Raw genomic sequence first — 22,780 nt, 5'->3', positions numbered from 1 at the left:
GCTCATTAATTCTATTCTGAAGTTCATTGAATTGTCTTTCTGAGCCTTCTTATAGCTCATTGAATTTCTTCATAACAGCTGTTTAAAATTCTTTATGGGTTACATCTCAATATTCCATGTCTTTGGGTTTGGTTGCAGGAAAACTGTCATTTTATTTTTGTGATACCATATTACCATGACTTTTTATGGTGTTTGGTAAAAAGAGCTTCTACTGCTGCAACTGAAATAGTGAACACCTTTCTTATTATGTAGGCAAAGGCTTTGTTTACTTTGATTCTGATTCAACAGGTTGGTAGTTAGGAGTCTTCCTTTTGCTTTCCAGAAGGTGGCGCTACAGCACAAGTTTTTGGTTTCTCGCAGTAGAGCGGACCCAAGGTGCATTAAAAAAAAAAAAAAGCAAAGAGTGGTGGCAGAGTGTGTGCCTCTTTCGGGGTGGGAAAGGGAGGAATGTGTGTACTTAGCACTTGAATGTGCTACGGCCTAGTAGCGGGATCCTCAAGGTGTGTGTGTGGGGGGATGGTCCCAGAGGTCCATGAGCAGTCTTCTTGCTTTCCTTCAGTTCTCTTTGTCTGCCTACTGCTTTCTGTCCCCCTAGTCACCGTGGTCTCTCCTCAGAGGGCAGCTGGTCCCTCCAGCCCTCCAGCATGCATGGCCAGGCACACTACCACTTAACACCTTCACCTTCCACCTCCTCTGCCAGAAAAGTCGTGCTAGCTTGCTGCTGGAGCAGCCACTACCTTCTCTGCCTTCTCTGTCTTTGCTGCCGCTGGCTCCACCACCATTTCTCTCGCTCTGCTATCTTCTCTGTGGTCCAATCCACCCACTGTTCTGGTGCACAGATGGATGGATCTTTCGGGTGTCCTAGCATGCTGTGTAGAGGCATTTTTAAAAATTATGGATGTCCAATTAATTGAGGTCAAAGGGGAGAGAAAAAGGTAACAACTCACACCACCATGATGTGGACATCCAGGATCCTGTATATGGATTTACACTTAAAAAATTATACCTTTAAGATGTATGCATTTCAGTATATTTAAATTTTATCTCAATAACAAAAATTTTGTTTTTAAAAAGTGCATTGCTTTCCAAAGCTTTGGTAAAACAGTTCTTTGTGATGAACGTGAAGACATATTAAATCTTTCCTCAAGGGGTTAAAAATATACAGATTGAAAACAAGGAAAATGGGCATACACGAAGGAAGAAAATACAGTCTAAAAATGGAAGCCAGAAGATAAAGTTATAAAAATAAAAGGAAAGCTTAGGATTCTGCCTTTATATCAGTTGCTGGGTAGCATATCAGAGGATCCCCTTGAGAGAGTATATGTCAATCTATATCTATATCTATCTATCTACCTATCTACAGAGAGAGAGAGAAAGAGAGAGAGAGACTAAAATATATTAAACTATAAAAATAAGACCTGATCCCTTCCCTCAAGGCACTTACATAGTAATAAATGTACCTGTCTTCGAAGTTCCTGCTTCAAAATGTGTTTACATGTGTGTTCTCTTGTATTGAGACCATTATTTTAGCTACTAGGAAGTTTTTTCAGTTTCACATTTTGCTTGAGAAATACGAAGATAAAATCTAAAATATGATGGTACTTCATAAATGAAACAGCAGTGGCATAACATGCACTATAATGTCAGCATTATCCTCTGACTTGGTGTGACCTTCAACTGATAATGTGACCCTCTGAAGTAATGGACCTCAGTATATGTCAAAAAGAAGAATACCAACAACCCAGAAAAAAATGGACAAAGGATGTGAATAAAGAGATCACAGGAAAGGAAAGGCAAATGGTTCTTAAATATCCTAAAAGAGTCTCAATATCACTCACAGCAAGATAATGCATATTAAAGCTAACATAAGACACCATTTTCACCCATCAGTCTGGCAAAGGTAAACACATTTTGAAAACATTGTCTTGTGGCTGGCACATGAAGACATAGGCCTTACACCTTGCTGCTAGTTGGAGTACAAATTTATACCTCCAGTGTGGAAATAATTGGGGGAGTATTTATCAAAATTAAAAATGCATACACAGTGCTTGCTTCGGCAGCACATATACTAAAATTGGAACGATACAGAGAAGATTAGCATGTCCCCTGCGCAAGGATGACATGCAAATTAGAAAAGCATTCCATATTTTTGATTCACTTTGTTATAAAGCAGAAACTAACACACCATTGTAAAGCAATTATACTCCAATAAAGATGTTAAAAAAAATTTATTTTAAAATGTATATACAGAGATTCCCATTTCTGGCCAAGAAAGAGTAACTGGTACTCAATTTACCTTCATATTTAACAACTGTAAATTCAGACCAAATACATGAAATCATGACTTTCAAAATATTGGCCATCAGGAAGCCAAGAACAGTGGTCTGAGACAGACAGGAAACAATTAAGGTGAATGCTTTGAGTGTCTAAGATCACTGCTGACAGAGAGGTTCCAAGCTTGACACAGGCAAGGGAAGCCCAAGTAGTCTTCCTGAGTTGGGAAATAGAGTTTGGAACATGCGGAGGTGGAATTTGTGAATAGAGCACCAGAGAGGAAGACGTACAGAGAGTGTGCCCAGAGATCTGCAAATGTGTGAGGAAACCACTGAGCTAGGGAAAGAACCATGAACATACCTCTGGCCCACTTTGAGGAATTTACCCTACTCATACAGACATATCCATGGCACACAGTATAGCTGTGCAAGTTGTTCACTGCTTGAGTGCCTTTGGTCAAGGGGCTGAAATCCAGTCTGTTCTCCTTTCTAGCTGCACACCCTGGCTCTGGGGCGGGGATGAGAAGAGCCTAGAAAAATAAGCGTTTTTCAAATGAAAACAGAGATGCTATCTACTCACCAAGCAAGGAGAATGTAGGATTGGCTCTGCTTAGATAGAGTGCCTTTTTTCTAAATTTCACACAGGCAAGTATAACTGATATTTCTATGACCCCACCACATACCTCAGCCACCTTGCTGTGGACAGTTTTATGGTTTCTCAGACTCATCTCAGCTGACAGTAGCCTTCCAAGAGCTTTTTGTAGGGGAAATTTGGCCTGGCACAGTGGAAGAACTAATGCATCTAGGGGCAACCTTTGTCTAGTGGGGGATGGGAGGCAGTGGATAAATGCTCCAGCCTTTTGTCCCTACATGAACAATTCTGGGGTGCTCTGTACATGTCTCAGGAGGTCCTGGCAACTTCTAAAACACACTCTAATATTGGCTTTTCCTTCCTCACATCTCCCTCTCCCTACTCCCTTTCTTCTGTTTCCTGGGATCACATTTCAATAGACTAACTGCACCCAAGCCTCTATGGAGTGGGGAATGAGATGATGGGGGATAACTGAGACAGCACTCATGGGCAGGCAGGGGCTGTGCTCTCGTGGTGAAATGATACCCTGCAGCATCATTCACAATTGTGAAAGATGCTCATCAATATTTCTAATTAAATAAATTTGGTACATCTATACAATGGAATACTATGCAACTTGAAAAAAAATGGGTAAGTCCACTGTGTGCTGGTAGAAAAAAAGCTCCAAGATATACATGAAAAAAAAAATTGCAGAAAACTCTATATAGTATGTTATATTTTGTGTAAAAAGAACCCAACAGGCACTTTACAACACTTTGGCAGCATTGGATCCTGTTGACTCAGTCTCCCTCTTTAGCCTCATTTTCTCACTATATGTGTCCTTGCACACTGTGGCCCAGTCCCACTATTTTCTTTCCTCTCCCACACTTCCTTATCTTCAAATATTCTGTTATTTCCACCTAAAACAGTGTTCCCATACCTCCTAGCCCCACCATCTCCTTATCATAGGGCAAAGTCTAACTCATCCTTCAGGTGTCCATTTAGATGTCACCTCTACTGGGTATCCTTCCCTTCCCCTGATTGACTCCTATATCCCTGAACCTCCTTTATTATAGCACTTTTCACACAGTAGTGCAGTTGCTTGTCTAATTTCCTACCTCTGCTACTAAACTCTACATTCCTTGAGGAAAGGGACCTTTGTCCCTGCTTTGTCTATCATTCATATTCCACTTTACTCCCTAGGACTTAGTGTTTTCCACAGTCTAAGCTCTCAAAAACTATGTGTTGAATGAATGAATGAGCCAAGCATGTCTCACTCTAGAATTTCCCAAAGATTTTGGTAAAGTCAGATAGGTGGTGCAGAGTGCTGAATATCCCATCAAGTGATACCTACACAGAGACCCAAAGACAATCTTAAGGTCCTGAGACATGTGCTCTCATTCTTAGGAGTTGGCATTTAAGAAAAATTTCACAAGATATACAAATTCCACAGTATAGTTGACAAATGTGATGGAAGACTCTCAGAAAAATTTATCCCATGGAGCCTAAGAGCTCCTGATATCAATTTGCCATTTTACTGTCTCCTGAGGAGCAAATGGATTGACATTGTCTACTGTTCTTTAGCAAAGCATGTCAAAGCCTATGTTGCTTTTCATAAGTAGTAATGCCTGCAAATCCCCTGCTAAATACCCCTTGGTTGAAAAGTCGTGCCTTGTGCTTTCTTTATTGCTACAAAAATTAGGGAGGAGGTTGACTCTCAGGGTCCTGAATAAGGTAAAAGAGGATTATGTTTGGGTGTCACCTGGGCCCACAGTTTACGCCCTGAGTGAAACTTTATTGCATGCTTATTGCTCTTGTATGTGGTTGCCAGATTATGCCCACAGAGTGATATCACCACTAACTTTGCAGTCTGATGTCAGAAATGGAAGAATTATGCCTTCGGTCAAGGGCAAGAACAATGTGAATAATATCTGGGTACTGCTTGGCATTGCATTTGATAGGCCAGAAGAATGAAACCCTATAATGGATCTCTGTTTTTTGGTTGTACAATATCTGTTTTATTGTGGTCAAAAGACTCAGAATATGATTTTGCCCATAGAAGAGAAGCATCCTTAATTTTGGCGGGTTATAAAGCAGATGCCATAAGGAAAGCACTGAGCAAGAGGGAAGGATAATAGGCATGGGTACACAGATGCCATGATTCTAATGTAACTTAGAAGACTCCTTGGCTTTGGGTTTGAAAGGAAAAAGGCTACTATGATACTCATTGATTGCCAATAAACTCATCATATGACCATGTAAGTGTTCCTTCTCATGAGCATGGATGTAGCTGTCAAATCCTACAAACATTTAATGCAGTATCCCTTCTGTGCATGGCACTCTACAGGGTGGTGCAGGGATATCAAGAAGCAATGACTTCATGTTACCTAATTTACAGTTTAGTGGGAAGACTAGGCATAGATTAGATCAAGATAAGTGCCATAACTGAAGTACTGTGTGTTTATTACCGAAAGCAACATAGCGTGCTGGCTAATTCAAATGGCATGAATACATGTTGGCTCTACCACCTCCCAGCTGTCTGTCCTTAGACAAGTTATTTAACTTCAGGTTAATATTGTTTAAAAAAGAGATGATAATAAACTGCTTCCAAACCCTAAAGGTATCTGCTGGGAATTTCCTACTGGTGCTCGCGAGAGTCTCCAGCCGGACATGCCCTAGACACTGAATATAATTGGTCATTGGTATTTTGGTCATAGGGCTTAAGTACAAGAGCAACTTGCACTGCAGCCTGACATTTCTACCCACTAAAAACTGTCAACTAAAATAAAACAAACAAATGAAAAACTAGATGAGCTTGGGAACACAAGAGCAGAGGATACTTGTGCCTTGTTTCCTGTCGCTGTTTCTACAAGAAATTTAATCCAGATGAAACTAAGAAACTTGAGTTAGCAAGCTTAAGTTTTCTACTCTCAGTGGAAATGGGGGCTTGAGAGCTAAGTCAACTTAAATTACAGAGAAATAAAGTTAAGAAAGCCTGGAAATCTGTCCAGTTATTTAGTGAATAGCTCTTTGCAACATCTTAATGTGGTAATATTGCCTCCAGCGTAAAAGAGGCCCACCAAGCGTTCTGCCTGTTTAAAGGGTAGGCATCGTAAGGGACAGTAACTTGTATTTCACCTTTGAGAGAATATCTTGACATGCTCCAGACCATTGGATCCCCAGAAACTTTACTGAGATGGCAGGCCCCTAAATATTCATGGGATTCAAAGAGCCCTTATTAAGGCATCTAAAAACTTGCAAATTATTGTTCATTAGGCCAGTAGACATACTTAGTGTGATGGACCAGTGTGATGCTTCATAGAATTCAAGACAATCAAGATCTCTGCTAATTTTGGCAGACAGCAGGTAAGCTGACATCCCTTGGGCAAGACTGTGACAGTGGACTGCTGGCTCTGCCAGATAAAAACAAAGGTGTACTGCTGCTGACTCATTAAATCCAGAATCGCTGGCAAGTACACCCATAGCAATAACATTTGGCCAATCCAGTGTTACCTTTTATCCTCCTTGGTCAAACCCACTCATCCACATATTCAACAGGTCTCCGCCAATATAAATTTGCAAAATTTTCCCATTACTTTAGAGACTAAGCTATTCCCTTCTGTAACTTTGCACCTACCTCCCTGAAGCAGTCTACAGTCTCACCCTAGTTATGGGTTTTGTGGCAAGACAGGGTCGTGGGGGTGGATATCAAGGGGCCTGGGCACCCCTACAGGGCACCTGCTTCAGGCAAAGGCAGTACAGGCTTCCAAGCACCTTGAGGCTAGCCTACTCAAACAAGGAGAGCAAGCTCCCCACACTGCAAGGGGGCGTCTAAAGAATCAAGAATCTCAGCTTTATCTTATTCCAAACAGATGTACTCCTGTGATGTTTCAGGGTCCCACTCCTTCCCAATATCCTAACTTTTTTTTTTTTTTTTTTTTTTTTTGCGGTACGCGGGCCTCTCACTGTTGTGGCCTCTCCCGTTGCGGAGCACAGGCTCCAGACGCGCAGGCTCAGCGGCCATGGCTCACGGGCCCAGCCGCTCTGTGGCATGTGGGATCTTCCCGGACTGGGGCACGAACCCGTGTCCCCTGCATCGGCAGGTGGACTCTCAACCACTGCGCCACCAAGGAAGCCCTATCCTAACTTTTATAGGAGAGATTTATCAGCTACAAAACACTGAAAAACTTAGGGCTACCATAGAAACTCTCTGGTTCTATGATGATGACTTAAGCTGAGAGTTTAAAGGCCTGAGCTCCTTTTCTTCTGTAACTGCTCCTCTGCACTCAGAAAAATCTGTTTATCACCACAACCGTATGGTCATCATTATGAGAAAGAGCTAACAGATACTGCTGTAACAGTAGCAACCATAGGTGATAATGTGATGAACTGTGGTACCATTGCATACAATGTGTGGTAGACACACTGTAAGGTGGTCCCTACCTCCCATAAGTTACACCACTTTATAATTTCTTGCCCTGTGTAACAGTGAGTCTGTCATTTGCTTTTAACCAGTAGAATGTGCCAAAGGTGAGGTGATGATTACATTATGTTGTATGAGACTGTTGTAGCAGACTAGAGAAAGGGACTCTCTCTTACTAGTTTTTGTTTGTTTGTGTGTGTGTGTGTGTGTGTGTGTGTGTGTGTGGTTTCCTCATTTTCTTTCTTTAAATAATTTTTATTGGAGTATAGTTGATTTACAATGTTGTGTTAGTTTCAGGTGTATAGCAAAGTGATTCAGTTATGCAGATATATATACATTCTTTTTCATATTCTTTTCCATTATGGTTTATCACAGGATATTGAATATAGTTCTTTGTGCCATACAGTAGGACCTTGCTGTTTATCCATTCTATATATAATAGTTTGCATCTGCTAATCCCAAACTCCCAGTCCATCCCTCCCCAACCCCTCCCCCTTGGCAACCACAAGTCTGTTCTCTATGTCTGTGAATCTGTTTCTGTTTCATAGGTAAGTTCAATTGTGTCATATTTTAGATTCCACATATAAGTGATATCATATTTGTCTTTCTCTTTCTGACTTACTTCACTTAGTATGATGATCTCTAGGTCCATCTGTGTTGCTGCAAATCACATTATTTCATTCTTTTTTATGGCTGAGTAATATTCCATTGTATATATGTACCACATCTTCTTTATCCACTCATCTGTCAGTGAACATTTAAGTTGTTTCCATGTCTTGGCTATTGTGAGTAGTGCTGCTCTGAACATAGAGGTGCATGTATCTTTTTGAATTATAGTTTTGTCTGGATGTATGCCCAGGAGTGGGATTGCTAGATCATATAGCAACTCTATTTTTAGTTTAAGGAAACTCCATACTGTTTTCCATAGTGGCTGCACCAACTTATATTCCCACCAACAGTGTAGGAGGGTTCCCTTTTCTCCACACCCTCTCCAGCACTTGTTATTTGTAGCTATAAAGCACTTTGTAGCTATAAAGTGTAGCTTTTGAATACAAATATAATGTGTGTGTGGTGTGATAAGATCTGTTTCTTGGGAAGGTGAAGGCATTTTTTTTCTCCATTCCCGATGTGCCCTTCCATATGGAGATGGCTTTACTTGTATGGCACTCCTGATTCTTCTGTCCCTTTTTTTTGCACTTCCCCAGAAAAGAAGGGATGACCCAATAGATTGGTAGGATTGGAAGTGTAAACTGGCCATGTTCAACTGAGTTACACCATCTTTTTCTTGGGAGCAAGCTACCCAGCAGAAGCATAAATTCTGCCCTTTTCCTCCATTCCAGGTGTTTACTGGGAAGGGAGGAAGGAGGTGGTAAGGGGCACTCAATTACTCCAGGGCTGGGTGGGTAAGTCCTTTTAATTTTTGAGTTCTATATTTGGAATTCTCTTTGCTTGCAGATATAAACCATTTTTCCAATATTAGCTTTATCGCTAATAAAAGTGACATTATAGTTTTCGGTCTGATATATTCTTTTGTCTTACTCTGCAATTATTCAGAACATCAGAACATGACTAAGGAAAACAGGAATGTCTTTAATTGGGCCTCCTCAATTCCAACGTTGAGTTTATCTCTTTAAGTCTCACAGCCATTTTGTGAGGTGGTCAGGGATGCATTTAATGCCCCATTTATAGATGAGGAAACTGAGACCCAAAGATGTAAAGCCCATGGTCTAATGGAATACTTTTCCCCTTAGAACCAGTGGAAGCAGGCAGTCAGAGAGGCAAATATAGGACTAAATAAATAGCAAAGAACCTCACTCTCAAGGCCTAGGACAGGAAGTACCCTATTGGACAGCACAATTATTTGTGTTACACTTTTCTCTGTTCATCTTGTGTTTTGCTTACTTTCCTGAATAACACATTTAAAAGAAGTCAACAGAAAAATACTAGGATTGCATAGATTCCTGAAGTGGCTTTTAGTCCTACCAAAATCAGTCCATCTTTCAGGCTTTGAGATGCTATGCTGGACCATTCACTATCTCTCAGGTCAAAAACAAGGTCACATTTGGGGAGAACTGAGGGGAGGCTTGGGTAAGTAGTATCAGAGCTTCATTTACTTCGAAAACAGTTTTGCCAACTGGAGCTTTCAAAATAATAGGTGGGCTAAGAAGAAGTAAACAGTGAATTGTGCTCTCATCCACTGCCAGACGCTGGCCATTTCTAGCAGGGACAGTGGGTCAAGCAGTCCTATATTCTCCTAAGCATTTGCCTCTGGATCTGCTCAGTGTTCTCTCTGGTTTCAGGTGAGAGATAACTGGCTTCAAAAACTCCGTTAGCTCTTTCTCATAATCATTTTGATTTAAGTTTGGGGCAAAGGAGCAGCTATTTGGCCTTTAGCAGTTTCAACTGCATGCTTATTTGGGTTATGACTTTCTTTCTTTTGCTTCTTGTTGTTTTACTTTGATTAGAACAAAGATTCAAGCCCAGGTCTCGACATTTTCTCCTTTTCTCTGAGGCACTCAGCCAAATGCATGATTTTTTCCCCCCAAGACAGTGCTGTTGCTGTGGGTTCCTGCCTCCTTGCTAACCCTGCTGCCCTGTGTTGGACAAAATCTGGAGGAAAGTATGATGGCCTAGGTCTTTTGTCTCTTTCCCTTGAGTATACTGTAAGCCCCAAGCACCCAGACCCTGGTGTCCTCTCCACTGACCTTCATCCTGGTCATTTAAACTCCATTAACCATATTATTTCAATTGTGAGCAACACTATCACATATCATAAAATTTTCTTATTGATAAAAATGATAAAAATATGATACGTGAGATTTTTCCCCCAACATAATATAAAGGCAGTAGGGAAGAGAAAAAGAAAATCCAATCAGTTTAATTGACCAATGACCACCCCAGTTACCACCGCAGTGGTAGTCACTGGTCAAGTTCTTACCAGGTTGTGGCAATGTTAATGTTTTTTAAAATTAATTAATTAATTAATTTTATTGAAGTATAATTGACCTATGACCCTATGTTAGTTCCAGGTGTACAACGTAGTGATTCAGTATATCCGTACATTACCAAATGATCAGTTTGACAAGTCTAGTTGCAATCTTTCACTACACAAAGATATTACGTTATTATTGACTATATTCTCCATGCTGTATCTTTCATCCCTGTGGCCCATTTATTCTGTAACTGGAAGTTTGTACCTCTTAATCTCCCTCACCTGTTTTTTTTTTCTTCCCTTACCCCCTCCCCTCTGGAACCACCTATTTGTCCTCTGAATCTATGACTCTGTTTCTGTTTTGTTTGTTCACTTGTTTTGCTTTTTAGATTCTCTGTGTAAGTGAAATCATACAGTATTTTTCTTTCTCTGACTTATTTCACTTAGCATAATACCCTCTAGGTCCATCCATGTTGCTGCAAATGACAGAATTTCATTCTTTTCCTTTTTTTGGCCATGTCGTGAGGCTTGCAGGATCTCAGTTCCCTGACTGGGAATTGAACCCGGGTCATGGCAGTGAAAGCCCAGAATCCTAACCTCTAGGCCACTAGAGAACTCCCAGAATTCCATTCTTTTTTATGGCTGAGTAGTATTCCACATATATATCACATCTTCTTTATCCATTCATCTATTGATGGACCCTTAGGTTGCTTCCAATTCTTGCCTATTGTAAATAATGCTACAGTGAATATAGGGGTGCATATGTATTTTTGAGTTAATATTTTTGGTTTCTTTGAAAAAATACCCAGGAGTGGAATTGCTGGATTGTGTATGGTAGTTCTATTTTTAACTTTTTGAGGCACCTCCATACTGTTTTCCAATGCTAATGTTAAATGGTATTATTAATATTGCCCCAGCCCATAGGTTTCAGGATCTTTCATTTCATTCTCTTCTGACAAGTACAGGTATATATAAGAAATTCCTACCCAGCTGGGTTTCTAGTTGCCCTCCCCCCGCCTTTCTTAGGACTTCCATATATCCTGGGGCATTGTTGAGGGTTGGGGAACAGGCAGGTTGCCCACTTAGAATGTTATCAGACACCAGTGGAACAACTCTCTAAATGGGACTTGAGACTGCTGCCACTACCATATAATGACTATTGTTCTTTTTTTTAAAAACTACTTTATTGAGCTATTACTGAAATATAAAAAGCTATATGTATTTAATGTATACAACTCAATAAATTTGAAAATAAGTATATACCCATGAAACCATACCATAATCTATGCAATAAGTATATCCATCACCTTCAAAAGTTTCCTCCTGCCCTCTTTATTATTATTTTGTGATAAGAATACTTAACACAATATCTACCCTCTTAGTAGATTTTAATGACTGATGTTCTTAAGCAAGGCATGTCAGGGTTGTCCTTGGAAATAAGGCCACATGTCTATACTCATGGAGCATCCTACCTCACTTTACTGCTTTTCCTTTTCAGACTTTGGGAAATCCTCCTCATTATCTTCTAAAACCTAGAACTCAGATCATTAGTAACTAAAAAATAATCTCCCTTTCCTTGAGAACTGGGTAAGTGTGGTTGGTGGCCTAATCTTCAAATCTTTCCAAGAGGTGAGAGATAAATATTTGAATTTCATTTTCCTTGTGCACAAAGGGAAAAAAATACAAAAATTACATTTCCATATTTAAAACAGTCTGAAGATCCATGTTTTCCCCTCTACCTTCCTAGGTTCTCTGAGGCCCTGTACATTAGACTGACAGAAGACAGATTATCAACAGAAAAACAAACAGAAGTTTATTAACATGTGCATTGTACATACACACAGGAGAACTCAGTGATGAGTACCTCAAAGGGGTGGTTAGAGCTTGAGTTGACATAGCATCTTAGCAAAAGGGCAATAAATTTTTAGAGACAAGACAAAGGAGAAAAAATTGTGAGTTTCTGGTGTGGCAAATTGAGAGAAGGCAAACTTTGGGGGAGCTAATGGAAGATAAGAGCTAGTTAGTAAAGTTTGTTATGTAATTCCTCTTCAGTCTCTGGATTGATAAGGGTCTAGAGTTGTCTCTGGTGATAAACTTCTGTTCTTCCTGCTAGAGAGGTGTGATACTGTGATATAATGAAAAATACATATTTTGGTCTTTGTCCACAGTTCCTGGCTCACAGCTCCCCAAATCCTTGTAATTTTTAAGTTATTAGAGCAATGCGAGCATTTTTGTTATAATGCTTGGTCTTTCATCCTCAAATGGTTCCAGAGTGATGAAGGTGAAACTGTCTAATTATTTGTAAAAAGCCCCTTCAACTACTCATGAGATTATGTTAATGAAGTGACTTTTGGAAAGCCCCTAGGTAACCACAGGATGCGGGAATGATTGGTGGGGGGAAACCAACCACGTGAAATTTGGAAATTTCAGCCCCATCCCCTGACCTACAGGGAGGGGAGAGGGGATAGGGGTTGAATCAGTCACCAACTACCAATGATTTAATCAATGATGCCCATGTAATGAAGCTTTCATCAAAGTCCTAAATGATGGCGTTCAGAGAACTTCCAGGTTGGTGAATACATGGAGGTGCTTGGGAGGCTAGCAGTGCCTGAACAGGGCATGGAAGCTCAGCCCCTTCCCATATATATACCTTGCCCTGTGCATCTCTTCTACCTGGCTGTTCCTGAGTTGTATTCTCTTATAGCAAACAATAATCTAGTAATTAAACTGTTTCCCTGAGTTCTGTGAGCCATACTAGCACATGATCAAACCTGAGGAGGGGGTCATGGGAACCTCCGATTTATAGCCTATCGGTCAGAAGCATAGAGGACAACCTGGTCTTGTGATTGACATGTGAAGTGGGGCAATGTTGTGGGACTGTGCCCTTAACTTTTGGGATAGGATGCTACCTCTAGGTAGATAGTATCAGAACTGAGTTAAACCGTAGGACACCTAGCTGGTGTCTTAGAATTGCTTGGTGGGAAAATCCCCCAAACTTCTGGTGTCAGTGTTCTGAGAGTAGAGTGTTAAGAAGAAAGCAACATGAGAGTTTTCCTTTTCAAGAGGAAAGGGGAGACACCTTTATAAATATATGTCTTGCTTTTAGGCAAATGAGGTGGGGCAGAGAGCTTTTCTTGTATTTACTTTTTCTCAATTGCCTTCAGCTCAAAAAATTCTTATGCCAATGTGGAATATTTGGGGGTGGCATATTCTGTTCCCTTCAATATATTGCCACATGATATTTCAAGGTTCATCAGAACCTTGGATTATATTAATTCAGGACTCTTCTCAATTTTGATATACTCAATTCTCACTGCTATAAATATTTTTAGGAGAAGTGTATCCCAGCCTTTAGATTAACAGTTTTATCAAAGAAAATGTTCTTTCACTGTTAGATGGACCCAACATTATGTTGCATACTGAAGCCTGCTTCAGCATGGAATTTCAAGGTAGTTTTACGAATTGTATACTAATGCTCACCATTCCAGGAAAGCTGTGTCTCTCACTTAATATAATTTGATTTCATATCAGTTTAAACTTATTGGAAAAGTCTGCACTCCACAGTTATAGAAACTTAAATCATGATTCGTACTCATCAATACCTGATTTCTGGATTTTCAGAACTGGTAACTTAATTTCCATCAAATAGCTCTGCTGTACCAAGGTCTGTGATTTCACTGAACTGATGGCAATCAACCAATGGGAAATATCTGTGTCTTCAATTTCTTTTTGAATAATCCACCTGTCTTATTTATGTTTATACACCTGCCTTTCCTCAAACAACACAATAGAGCACAATCTTGATCTCAACTGATTTGGTCTCTCGGAGCCCTTTCACTTCAAAAGGTCTTGATCTGGTGGTGCTGAGCTTGTAAGGGCACAGACTTGGACCTGGACCTGGGAGCAAACCTAATCCCCTCGCCCTGACCTCTCCTCCCCCACTTACTATCTCTATGATTGGGACAAGTTGTTTGACTTCTCTGAGGCCCTTTCTTCACCTGTAGTATCCAATGATTTATCTCACAGGGCTGTTGTAAAGTTGAATGTATGCATAATACCTGGTATGTCATCACTCAATAAATGGTGATGGCTGTAACTGTCTTAGAATATTCCCAAAAGATTTCTTCTGGACTTTCTACAATCTAGCCATTTGACAGCTTTCAGACAAACTATATTTCTGCTCTTTGGTTTAACTTGTTCAGAATATTCCATGCAGTGGTAGCCCCAGTCTGGGAGCATAAACCATATTTATCCTGCAAGTTTAAACAAGTCTTAGTGCAGTGGAGCAGAGGGCCTTGAGAACTGCAGAAATTCGTAGGAAAAAACTCATCCTCAACCTAAGGAGCAAGGGCACCAAAGCTTGGTCTGAAAGGATTAGGTGTCTTGGGAAGGGGCAATTCTGAAGTCAGCAGGATATGCACTGACCTTACCTTTTCCAAGGACTTAAGGACGAGCAAAGCAGGAAAAAAAAAAACTGTGCCACTTTAACCTCAGTGCCATTCTGGAATGTATGCAATTTAAGTAGGGTGAACTGTTGAGGACAGAGGATATGCCAGTTGTGGTTGGGGGATCTGTGTAATCAAGACCAGGAGCCTCAGAAGGCATCAGAAACCTGGAGTGGAACCACCCAGTGGCAGGTGATGGCAAAGAATGGCCTAGGATCCTTCCACCAATGGCACAGGCAGATAAAGAGACCAGTGAGGCACCCAGGATGACCTCCTGTACTATTTGAAAGGGATTTGAGTTAATGGAGGAGGTCACTTCATTTAAAAATAATAATTGGAGGAGGCTGCTAGGCACCAATATTATTATAAAAAGTAATAATGGAGGAGGTCGTTCACCCAATTTGCCAGGGCCAGCTGAGTGGAGGACTCCTATTTGAAATTATTTTAGCCCTGCTCCCAGCTGGTGTGACTTGGAAAAAGTGGGTTTCATCATCAGCTGGCACAAGATAAAAGCACAAATGAAAATTACCCTATCATAGAAATTCCTTTATCATGAAATATATTTGACCTGCAAAATTCACACAAACTGTACAAATGAATGGTGCAAGGGCAGCTTGGACACCTGGCTTCACTTTGACCTGAGTAAATTTGAAATTTTAAAAAATTTATTGCTTATTCTCCTCAGCAGCTTTTCCATGTTTAGGCTAGAGTTTCCTACAAAACTCTACGGGACGCTTACTGAAAATACACATTGTTGAGCCCTTCTTCTGGTTGATTAGGCCTTATTAGTCAACAGGTGAGAGCTAACTGTACATTTTTAAGTGCTTTGCTGAAAAACTAAGATGTGTGCTATAAGTGAGGTGGGTCATGAAAGCTGCACTGATACAAGGCACCAGGAACCCAATGAAAGGACTCAAGGAAAATACCATTCCCCACCTTCACCCTCTGCTCAAAGACTCAAAATTACATTCGGTCATGTGTTGTGTACACATGGGAAGAGGGGGAAGGGATGTTTTTATCTCTTTTTGTCCCAGGGTGGGATTGTTCACTGTTCTCTACATCTTTTCTTAGCCAACATATCAAAAAGCTACTTGGCATTTCTGCATTGGTTCCTTTAACCTCTATTTATTCCAGATTTGGGGCTCTTGGTTGTCACAGAACTCCTACCTAAAGAGGCCAAATTGAACGTATATGTTATGGTGTCTACAAGTACAATAGATCTAAGCCAGAACAAACAGAAACTGAATTGCTGGGGCTTCCCTGGTGGCGCAGTGGTTGAGTCTGCCTGCCAATGCAGGGGACACGGGTTCGAGCCCTGGTCTGGGAGGATCCCACGTGCCGTGGAGCAACCGTGCCCGTGAGCCACAATTACTGAGCCTGCACGTCTGGAGCCTGTGCTCCGCAACGAGAGGTCGCGACAGTGAGAGGCCTGCGCACCGCAATGAGGAGCAGCCCCCACTCGCCGCAACTGGAGAAAGCCCTTGCACAGAAACAAAGACCCAACACAGCCAAAAATAATAAATAAATAAATAAATAAATTTAAGAAAAAAAAAACTGAATTGCCATTGCCATCCGGATTTATTGCTTGAAACGAAAAAGCTCCTGTGTTTGGCTTGACCATGATCCATTTTATTTTATTAAAAAAACTTTTTTAATATCTTTATTGGAGTATAATTGCTTTACAATGTTGTGTTAGTTTCTGCTGTACAACAAAGTGAATCAGCTATATGTATACATATATCCCCATATCCCCTCCCTCTTGCGTCTCCCTCCCACCCTCCCTATCCCACCCCTCTAGGTGGTCACAAAGCATCAAGCTGATCTCCCTGTGCTATGTGGCTGCTTCCCACTAGCTATCTATTTTACATTTAGTGTATATATGTCCATGCCACTCTCTCCCTTCATCCCAGCTTCCCCTTTCCCTGCTGTGACCTCAAGTCCTTTCTCTACATCTGCGTCTTTATTCCTGCCCTGCCACTAGGTTCATCAGTACCGTTTTTTTAGATTTCATATATGATCATGATCCATTTTAAACCTACGTACCCCACATTAGGTTTAGAAGGCCAGAAAATAGCCCCCTTACCATTCTTCCTATCTGCCCAGTCACCTCCCACAGAAACATCCTTGTCCTGCATCTTATGGTGCCTGCTTCTCAGGTGGGTGGAGATGCAGGCCTATTTGGGTCATGCCTAAGTTCACAGGACTGAAACCTTCTCCAACTTTAGCGCGCCCAAGAATACGGTGGGGGAGAGTTGTTTAATATGCAGATTCCTGAGCCTCACTTCCGGATGTTGATTTCACAGGTCTAGGAAGGGGCCTGGGTAATTTGCGTTTTAAAAAAAGTATCCCAGGTGATTTTCGTGCACGGGATCGATGGATCTCACTTAGAGGAATACAGGCCTAAATGTCTATACGTAGATAAGCAAAAAGACCACATAAGAGTTTTAGGAACATAATTCAAAAGGCAGAGTAGGAAAGACTGGAGTTAAAACTTGGGATAGCTATTGCAATATGGTTTTCAAACTACATGCATGTAAAAAATGGAAATACACTTTCTAAGAAGTCTATTCTTGTATTATGAGGTGCACACCGTGTCTCTACTCTTTTCTATCCTATTTTCAGCAGTTGTCTTGAAAGGCAGCTTTGCCTGTTGTCTTTACAAGTTCACGCAGCCCAGGCTGCTTGCACCCTTTTCAGACTTTAACAAGGACCCCTGTACTCACCCTACTGCACTAGACAACACCCTTGTCAATCTCAGCAGCTGTTCTGAAGTGGGCGCATCATGCTTTCCAGGGACCATCTGTCGGCTGTTTGGGGCTTCCCTGTTCTCAGGTCTGTCAGACATGCCCCTGCTCCTCTCTGCTTCCTCCTGCACAGCCCCAGGTACACACAGCTCTTGGGACCATGGATGTTTATCTCCACCCATTTGTATTTTCAGGTCCATGGAGAGACCTTGGCAAATGGTCATGTTGTAAATGTCCACGAGTTTTTGGTTTTGCCACTTAGTTTCTCTGTTTTTATGTGGGAATTTGCAAAGATTAAAAACCTGTGCTACTGTCACTGCCACTTTCACCTTGACTTTCTTTATAATGTTACACAATCTGTGTATCTTTAAGCAGTATATTTTGGATAGTTTTTTTCTTCCTTTGAAAATTATATAAATTGGTATGTTCTGCCATACCTTCCTTTTTTGGCCAAATTTTATGTTTTTGAGTCATTTGTGTTGATACTTATAACTATATTCATTCATTTTTGCTGCTGTATTTACATTATATGACTATATATCACAATTTACAATTTATTAATCCATTCTCCTGTTAATATTTTTTTTCAGATTTTGCTAATCATAAATAAGGCTTTGATGAATATTCTATACTTGTCTTTTTAAAAATTAATTAATTATTTATATTTTGGCTGCGTTAGGTCTTCATTGCTGTGCGGGCTTTCTTTAGTTGCGGCGAGCGGAAGCTATCTTCATTGTGGCACGCGCGCGGGCTTCTCATTGCGGTGGCTTCTCTTGTTGTGGCGCGTGGGCTCGAGGCACGCGGGCTTCAGTAGCTGTGGCGCGCAGGCTCAGTAGCTGTGGCTCACGGGCTCTATAGCGCAGGCTCAGGAGTTGTGGTGCACGGGCTTTGTTGCTCCGCGGCATGTGGGATCTTCCTGGACCAGGGCTCAAACCTGTGTCCCCTGCATTGGCAGGTGGATTCTTAACCACTGCACCACCAGGCAAGTTCTATACTTGTCTTGTAATGCACATGTGTAAGATCTTCCGAGGAAGTGTGCCTAGGTAGATATGAAATGGTATTACTTTTAATTTCAATTTGCATTTTCCTGATTACAAAAGAAGTTGAGCATCTTTTCATGTTTACCCACCAACCAAGTCTCCTCTTTTATGAAATGCCTGTTTGTGACCTTTGCACATTTTTCTATGGATTGTTTGATTTTTTTTTCTTATTGATTTAGAAGAGCTTTTTATATACTCTGGATGTTAATAATTTCCTGGTTATATGTTCTACAAATATTTTTTTCCTGGTTTGTGCATTTCTGTTTTGGGGCTCTCCTTGTCTTTTCCAAGAATATAATTCTTAATTTCTATGCTATATACTTTATCAACCTTTTTAAAATGAATTTTGCTTTTTGTGTTTTGTTTATGAAATCCTTCCCTACCTTGAGATTATAAAGATATATTTTCTTCTAAATGTTTAAAAATTTGGCTTCTTCATTGATCCATATCGAATTCATTTTTGTGTATAGTTTGAGGTATGGATCCAAATTTAATATTTTGTACACGAAGAATTGTTCCAATACCATTTCTTAAATATGTCCCCCTTTCCCTATTGATCTTCATTGCCAAGCATTTCATACATGCATGGATCTAGTTATGTGGTTATACTCTTTCACTGAGCTATTTGTCTGTATCTGCTCCAGTATATATAATATTATAATTCATAGAGTTTTAAAATACATTTTGATATCTGATAGGACGTCTTCCTTTTCCCCAATCTCAAATTTTTTGCCTCCCCATCATACTGCCTCAATAATTCCTCAATAATGCCTCTATTTATTTCCCTCTCCAACAAGCCAGATTAGAAAAATGGTCCCAGATTGCAGAACGAGGTTTCCTAACTCGTGTGGAGCTCAGCCCAGCCCCACATGTTGACAGCCATAAGCAGGTATTTGTTTCTTAGGTGCGCATAGGAATGCTAACACTAGTATCTAAGCTTTATGGATTTTTTTCTATGAGTAATAGCATTTTCATAAATAATTGATGATTATGGAAAAATGTCTATGAAAATTACAGGGACCAAATTATTCTCTAATTTTCAACTAGAGAAGTTAAGGCAGAGAGAGATTAGAGAAAGTTTCTACGGTAACTTTTTTTCCTCACTCATCAGCTACCACCCATCACCTACCTAGGTCCTGAACTTCTAGTGAAAGTGAGATGGGAAAGGTAATGCATCAAGTCAAAGGGAAACATGGCAAAGATCTTTGGGGGACTCGAACAGGCTTGAGGGGTTAAGAAACACCTACCTTTTGGTTAAGAGAACAATGACTGGACTGCAGTTATCTTAGGATAAATCTGGATTCTGTAAACTTACCAGTTCCCATGATTTTGCTTTAGTTTTCTCTTCTTCCTTGGCTTCCTTTCTACCCCTTCCCTCCTGTTGTCTCTTCTCTCGTACTCTGTGCTTATACTCCTGGACACTTCTGTTCCTTTCAGATGCCATTCTACACAAATTCTTCCTTTTTGCTTTTGGAGGTTTTTACACTGCTCTGGTACTCTTGCTTAGGGACCTCTCATATGGTTCTTCATGATAATGACCATTATATAACATAGTAACAAATGCTGTTTAAGTTCACAGCAGGCTAGATGAGGATATGTCAGCTATGTTTTATGTTAAGTGTTACATACACACCAATGTATGTAAAGTTATTTAATCACAGGAGAGATTCTATTTGTCTTGAGGATTTAAGGCTTTTTTGGTTTTTTTTTTTGCTAAGTCTCATTTGCCATCAAAACTGCTGCTCTGTCTTGTCCTGTCTTTAAATACCCACTAGATGTTGCTAAAGGGCTGTGGGAAAAACAGTCTTCAGTTTCATCCAAAGCTTCTGAATTACTGAACTAGAAGCTTGCAGCCATCAGAAATAGGAAGGATATAAGCTTAAACACAGAAACAGGAAGCATATCTTCAAAAGATAGGAAGGAAGTAAAATTGACTAAGGACTGAATATTTAAAGACAATGTTGGCGTAATTGAAACTTGTGCATTAGCATTTTGACATTTGTCAGCTGAATACAATGTTAAATCTTTAGAGATTATCTCTCCTAGGGCATCTGAAACTTGAATGAGGTTTCAAATCAGGTTTCAAAAACAGTACAAACATTCTGGACATCCTAAAAAGTATTTAATATTGTAAAAATTACTGTTTTCTCATTCTAAAAGTATTACATTGCCATTTAAGCAATTAGGAAAATAACAGGAAATTATAGAGGAGAAAATAATTACCCAGAACTCAGGGATAGTCACTCAGTGTGACTGTCTTTTTCATTTCAGCACATTTCTTTCCTTCCAGCTTTTCTCCTATACTTTTTAAACTATAAAATATTGTATATATTATATATGTATATATATACTTTTTGTTTAATTATATATGTTGTATATGTATATATACATACATACTTTTTTGTTTGATGATAACATATTGTATATATATGTTATATGATGTGTGTATATATACACACAATATACACACATACATACATACATCCTGTGGAAGCTATTAAACATAATAACAACCAGCCCTATGATGTGTGGGAGCAGGGCAGGCGGGGGGATGGGGGGGTTACTTGTAAAATTTGCAGATTTCTGTGGTGTAAATACTCCAAAACTTACTCTACACATTATTAGTTCTTCTTACCTGGTCCTCTTCCTCCACTCAGTAAACCACAAAATCTGGCTCCATAGTAAAATGTAACAAAATAATTGAGAAGTGATGAGTTTGGGGTATTTATTGCCTTTATTTTTAATATAATTTGTTCAATTATGCTTGTATACTTTAATTTTTAATAGTGACTACATTTAATAACTGACTTCCAAATTCCTGAAAATTTAACAGTCAGCTCTTACAAACTAGTAGAAGCTGGATCCAGTTCACCTTTGACACCACTCTAGTAAGAACTTTCCTGCCTCCCTCCCCCAACTCTCTGTCTTCCCCATAGTCCAGTCCTGGAGGGATCAGCCTTTGAGGTTAGTTAAGGGGAGGAAGGGAAGCAGAAAAGAAAAAGCAACGTGTAGAATAAGTTTTGCTTAAGCAAAGATTTTTAGCGTAAGACACAAAAAGCACTGTATTGGATTGTTTGGTGTTCCCCCTCCCCCAAATTCATGTTCTTCCAGGAACCTCAGAATGCGACCATATTAGGAAATAGGGTTGTTATAGTTGTAATTGTTTAAGTTAAAGTGAGGTCATAGTGGAGTAGGATAGGCCCTGCTCTAATATGACTGGTGTTCTTACAAGAAGAGGAGAAGAGACACAGAGAAAGAGATGTACAGGGAGAAGACCACTTGATGATGGGGGTAGAGATTGGAGTCAAGGCAAGGAATGCCAAGAACTATCAGCAACAGCAAAGCTAAGAGGAAGGAATGGAATGGATTATCACCTAGAAGCTTTAGAAAGAGCCTGGCCTGGCCAACACCTTGATTTTAGACTTCTGGCCTCCAGAATTGTGAGATAATGAATTTCTGTTATTTAAGCCATCCAGTATGTGGTAATTTATTACGGAAGCCCTAGGAAACTAATACAAGCACTTACCGTACAAGAAGAAATTGATAAACTGGACATCACTCAAATTAAAACCTTTTTCTGATGAAAAGGCATTAATAAGAAAATGAAGGGTTGGTTCAAGATGGTGGAGTAGAAGGATGTGTGCTCACTCCCTCTTGAGAGAGCACTGGAATCACAACTAACTGCTAAACAATCATTGACAGGAAGACACTGGAACTCACCAAAAAAGATACCCCACATCCAAAGACAAAGGAGAAGCTGCAATGAGATGGTAGGATGGGCACAATCACAATAAAATCAAATCCCATAACCGCTGGGTGGGTGCCTCACAAACTGGAGAAAAATTATACCACAGAAGTCCACCCACTGGAGTGAATCTTCTGAGCCCCATGTCAGGCTTCCCAACCTGGGGGTCCAGCAATGGGAGGGGGAATTCCCAGAGAATCAGACTTTGAAGCCTACTGGGATTTGACTGCAGGACTTCGACAGGACTGGGGGAAACAGAGACTCCACTCTCGGAGGGCACACACAAAGTAGTGTGCGCATCAGGACCCGGGGGAAGGAGCAGTGACCCCACAGGGAACTGAACCAGACCTACCTACTAGTGTTGGAGGGTCTCCTGCAGAGGTGGGGGCGTGGCTGTGGCTCACCACGGGGACAAGGACACTGGCAGCAGAAGTTCTGAGAAGTACTCCTTGGTGTGAGCCCTCCCAGAGTCCACAATTGGCCCCACCAAAGAGCCTGTAGGTTCCAGTCCTGGGTCGCCTCAGGCCAAACAACCAACAGGGAGGGAACTCAGCCCCACCCATTAGCAGACAAGCAGATTAAAGTTTTACTGAGCTTTGCCCACCAG

The 22,780-nt window shown here is 40.5% G+C and overlaps 1 protein-coding gene and 1 non-coding gene across 3 annotated transcripts in view; one reads left to right on the top strand and one right to left on the bottom strand.

Moving 5' to 3' along the window:
• The window catches only part of HMGCR (3-hydroxy-3-methylglutaryl-CoA reductase), a 76,894-nt gene that overhangs the window by 44,328 nt on the left and 9,786 nt on the right, over positions 1-22,780 (bottom strand). The window lies entirely within an intron of this gene.
• Positions 2,045-2,151, top strand: LOC112065673 (U6 spliceosomal RNA). The gene has a single exon (XR_002892165.1). It is a non-coding gene; the product is annotated as a U6 spliceosomal RNA (small nuclear RNA).

This window comes from Physeter macrocephalus, chromosome 8 (genome assembly GCF_002837175.3).
Source record: "Physeter macrocephalus isolate SW-GA chromosome 8, ASM283717v5, whole genome shotgun sequence".
Taxonomy (NCBI): domain Eukaryota; kingdom Metazoa; phylum Chordata; class Mammalia; order Artiodactyla; family Physeteridae; genus Physeter; species Physeter macrocephalus.
Note: the sequence above shows the minus strand (reverse complement) of the source record. Positions and strands in the feature narration are given on the sequence as shown.